The 5,118-nt window shown below is 39.7% G+C and overlaps 1 non-coding gene across 1 annotated transcript; it reads right to left on the minus strand.

The window, feature by feature from the left end:
* Nucleotides 1–2,483: 2,483 nt before the first annotated feature.
* LOC124156664 lies at nt 2,484–2,647 on the minus strand. The gene has a single exon (XR_006864373.1). It is a non-coding gene; the product is annotated as a U1 spliceosomal RNA (small nuclear RNA).
* Nucleotides 2,648–5,118: the final 2,471 nt, after the last annotated feature.

Here is a 5,118-nt window from a genome sequence, read left to right on the forward strand (position 1 = left end):
GATATATATAGATTAATGTCCTTGTCGGTGCTTCACAATTGATGTTTTTTCTCTGCGCTGATGAAGTTTGACACCGTTCTAGCAGATGGCAGAACCGTGGTACAGCGTCAAAATGGCGTCTACATACGACTTACGTTAAAAGCAGCGTGCTGTTATTGAATTTTTGTGTACAGAAAAAGATACCGTGGTGAACATCCATAACTGTTTGAGTGCAATGAATGGCAACGCTGCAGTTGGTAGGATGAAGTTGGGCGATGGGTAAGGATTGTTACAGCCTCGGGAGATGCAGAAACAGAGCTCAATGATCAGCCACGCTCGGCATGGCAACGCGTACAAGACAAAAGCTTTTACCACCAGGGAAAACATGCTCTCCCAAAATGTTGGCGCTAGGCCTTAGAACGTAATGGGTACTACATAGAAAAATAGGGCACGGACAAGACATGTTGATGCATATTGTCACCAAATTCTGACTCTTTACAATAAATATGTTTTGAGAAAAAAAATAAGGGGCATTACTTATTGAACGACCCTCGTACATTCTGCACTGGCTAAAGTACCACCGTGAACCTCTACTATCAATTTTCAGTTCCGTATGTGGCCAAATGATCCTCTTCCTAATTTTCTTCTTGATCTGCTCAAATTATTAATCTCGTGCGCTTCATAAGGCTACTTATGCCTCATTACATTTATCAACCAAGCACGGTGACTTCTTCCGTTAAATTTTACCCAGCCGAAGATGTGACTCAATGTTATTATTTAACCTCTTTCGGTGTTTTCGTCATGGTATCTGCAACCCTAAGATAGACCCTACTTATGCCTCATTACATTTCTCACGTAAGCACAGTGACTTACGACACTGATCTTCCGTCAAATTTTACCCAGCCGAAGATGTGATTCAATGGTATTTTTCCTTTTCCAATGGGGCTTTTCGGTCGTTTTCGCAATGGTATCTGCAACCATAAGATAGGCACACCACACCCCTACATTTTTCTCTATCTCTAAACGCTTCCCTGAGGGACCAAATATATTTCCTCCACTAGTCTTCCTTGATCAGCTCCAAGTATTCATCTCTTGGCAGTCATCCGGGCGCTTATGCTTCTGCTATTCCCTCGATTATATTTAACACGGGATCGCCGTGTCTCTGTGAAATGACCTATCCTCTGGGTCTTTCTCTGGCGTATGTTGCGCCGCTCTGCTATTTATTCTGCTATCTTCTGTTGATCTTATCGTTTTTCACTGATTTTTTCCATTTGTATTTCATGGAGTTTTAATATGTGATGATGAAGCAGCGCTCGAGAAATGGCACGAAGCAGATTCAATTTTGCGTATGTAGGGACACAAATAATGGGAAAGGAAATTTAAAAAAAATATGGTTCCACAAAAGGATAGGCCCAATCATGTATCAGAAAAGTATGCGCTTGAAGTACGTGTTCAATCACGCTCGCTCCTGCCACATGACCACTTTTAAATACCCTTACGATTGGGAACTATCACCCAATCGCACCAATCAGTAACTTTAATCGCCAATTTGAATCCTTATTGAGACTGCAATTATATGTAAACAAGTGACTCCAGTTGATAATTGTGTTTTGATTCGGTATTGGTACAACATAAATATGAAGTAAATATTGTTAATATGGAAGTTATGTCTCAATGTACCCACAAAATGATTTGAAAAAATATAATGTGATGGTAATGCTTTTATTACATGAAATTGAATATATGAATAACAAAATAAAATTACTAAATTTTACCATTACTTTTATTTAAATTATAAAAAAATTTTCTGTACCTACATTATTGGAGCGTTCGCTAGAGCTGTCCCTCGGCATGGATGGAAAAAAATGATCGCGTGGCTTTAGTCGTTGCCCGAATTGGTCATCGGTCGGAGGGGACATACATGTTGGTAGTGTAGGTACATGCATAAAATCATACCTATCAAAAATCTGGCCTAAAACATTAGTAAGATGACAGATGTGGATTCGCTCCGTGAAGTATGCGCACATTTAACGCCCGATCTTTCGATGCAAACATTTCGTACAGCTGCCGATGAAGTTATAGCAAAACTCTCGTTGGGAAAGTGGAAGGAACGTATAGAGATTTATCATACGTTTTTTGGCACCAGTTTGGCCTGCTACCCTGATGATAATGCATGGTCAAACTTTTTTAGGAAGGTGTAAAAAAATTGGAAAATCCACGAAAGAGCCAATATAAGAGGTTTTAAAATCTAAAAACAATCAATTAAAGATGCATTGAAAATGAAATATAATAATCACTGAGAATAGCTATACCAGTTATGATATATTCGAAATGCAGGTTGACAGATTGTCTTGGATTCAAGATAAGTTCATTTAGAACGATTTGAGATGCAATTCATTGCACGGATCAAATCCCATGAACCGAAATTCCCACTGTGCTGCATGCTTCTTGATGAGTCAACCATACGATAATACTCGAGGCTACCTCAAAGAATACCAGTTATGGAGGGACGGCGCGAACGCAGTCCCTACTACCAAAAATTGTACGCCCGAGTTACCCACATTTGGGGCAATCGCAGGAGTCAGCACGCCCGGAGTGCAATGGGTAAGCCTCGTCCCGGAGGAACGGCCTTGGGGATCACCGTTACACCTCTACGCCAGGTAAGTATGCTAATGAGGGGCTCACCTGCGCCACCACCCAATACTCGCCTTAAACTGCTTTGCGACTAGCAAACTAAAGATTTTCAATATTACCACCCTTTGTGCATGCCATAGCAAATCATCATTCACACAAGCTAATTTTTAAGTAATTTTCCCTAGTTATAGTCAAAGCACACAAATCAGTTAAGGTATATCCAATCGCTTATCGCCAATTTTTAACCCTTTTCCGTCAAGTTCCCACGCGCCAATTTCGAAATTCGCGACACATCTGGCCTGGTCGGTGTAAAGCTTGCGGATGCCTAACTGTTGATTTCTAGGCACCTTCCGACAAATAATTAACGCTATTTTTTCACGCATGACGGTCACAGCTAAGTAATATCTGTTTTTTTCCAGCGCAACCATCATATTCAAACTATCAGCAACTGAACAAATTAAATCCGGTCTAACTCGATATGGCGGCTTCAGTTCTCGATAAAATGGTAAAATTTTAAGTTTAATGAGAATTGAAGTATCTTAACTGTCTGTGTCCAATTTTTGCAGTTTTACCTCCATGGACTTCGAATATAATAGCGAAAACATAGCATGTGAAAAAGCATTTAGTTTGAATCGTGCATCCGCGAATCCATTTTCTTCAAAGGTATGCTGTACTGAAGCATAAATATAAAGCATAATGAAGGGAGACTCTATTAAAGTTCAGGGCGATTCCTAATACCAATAACTACAGAAGCTCCTTTTTTCTATGAACAGAGGTAAATATGCAAGTACTCCTACATCTACATAATACCCTCGAGCCACCTCTACGGTGTCCTGCATCGAGTGATCGATCAACAGCATGCAACATGCGAGAGGATCCCCACACGTACACCACACATATACATATGACATTAGGCCGGCCCTTAATTTTTAGAATTGAGAAAAGTTGTTTTCCTTGCCTCAAAAAGATCCAAATGAGGTTAATATCCAAGGGGTAAAATTTGGTTTCTTTAAAATCACGGAAATCCGAGCCCTAAGGGCCCTAAGTACTGAGGAACCTAAATTCATTTTTGGGGCAGCAACAGTATTACATATATGTAAAACGTGAAAGCAAAGTCCTTAAGGAACGATTTTCTGTTTGTTTTGACCTATCTCTCTGTCTATGAAGCTAGAACATGCAAAACATGCTGTTATTAATACTAGGAAAACTCGGAAACATGCGTTAAGGAACAATGCAATAAGTTAGAAATCTACTCTACCAGTCAACTAGCCTATTGTTCAAACACTGCCGTTATAGTCTCTTATTGATCGCGGAGAAAAATGAATGGTGAATAAGTGGTTCACTGAATTGTGATCGTACCAGCACAAGTGACGTCGAACGTTCAGGACGCAAGAAAGAGTCTAGAAATCACCGATAAAATCCATAGAATGATAATGGAAGATTGAAGAATAAAAGTGCGTGAGTTAACTGATGCTGTAGGCATCCCAAATGAGCGAGTACCTGCATCACATTTTACATGAATATTTGGAAAAAAAATATCCGCGCCATGGGTGCCGCGATTGCTTACATTCAAGTATAAACACGACCGTATGACCACTACAAAGGAGCGAATGGCGATGTTCACTCGCAATCTGAACGAGTTTTTGCGCCGCATCGTAACCGTGGAGGAGGTATGGATCCATCTCAACACAGTAGAGACCAAATAACAATCAAAACCATTAGTTTCTGCTGGTGAACGTGCAACAGTGAAACCTAAGGTGGTTCTGTTGACCAACATGACCACAGAGACAGTTTTGCGGAATGAACGTGGTGTCATTTACATCGATTACCTGAAAAAGAGAAAAACGATCACCGGCGAGTATTATTCAGAGGTTTTTGGATATTTTCGATATAGATTTTCAGGAATTAAAATCGCTTTTGTAGAAGAAAAAAGTTCTGTTCTATCAAGAGAATGCACCAGTGCGGATGTGTGTACCATGGCAAAAATCCATAAATTAGGCTACGAAATGCAAATAAATCCATTATGTACTATAGATTTATTTCTAAATCCATCCGATTTACCGTCTATCTCTCGTTTTTTAATATCTGATCTTCTGTATTATGTTGGCGTTGGTAAGATATAGCTAACTTCGTCGGAAAATAAACTGCTCTTGAATTAAAGAAATCGGTTTAGTCTAGTTTTTAATCTATGGCCTGACATTCATTCCCATCCAATTTGCTCAAAGAGGTCAGTAACAATAACAAGACTATAGTAGCGACTTCAAGTAATGACACACTTTGGCCTAGTTTTCTCAGCATCATGCATTGAAATTGAATCGTCAATGGTTGGATGACGGCTCTCGACAGAGGGAATCGACAGGGATACTCAAAATGTGTCAACAAAAATATTTATCGAAAACGGTACAAGAAGCAAATACATATTTGGATAATGTAGGCGTGAAAACGGGAATCCCAGACAACCTTATGTGAATAACGTTTCGGTGAAAGTTAGTGAAAAAGAAAGAT

Source organism: Ischnura elegans, chromosome 3, assembly GCF_921293095.1.
Source record: "Ischnura elegans chromosome 3, ioIscEleg1.1, whole genome shotgun sequence".
In the NCBI taxonomy this organism is placed as follows: Eukaryota; Metazoa; Arthropoda; class Insecta; order Odonata; family Coenagrionidae; genus Ischnura; species Ischnura elegans.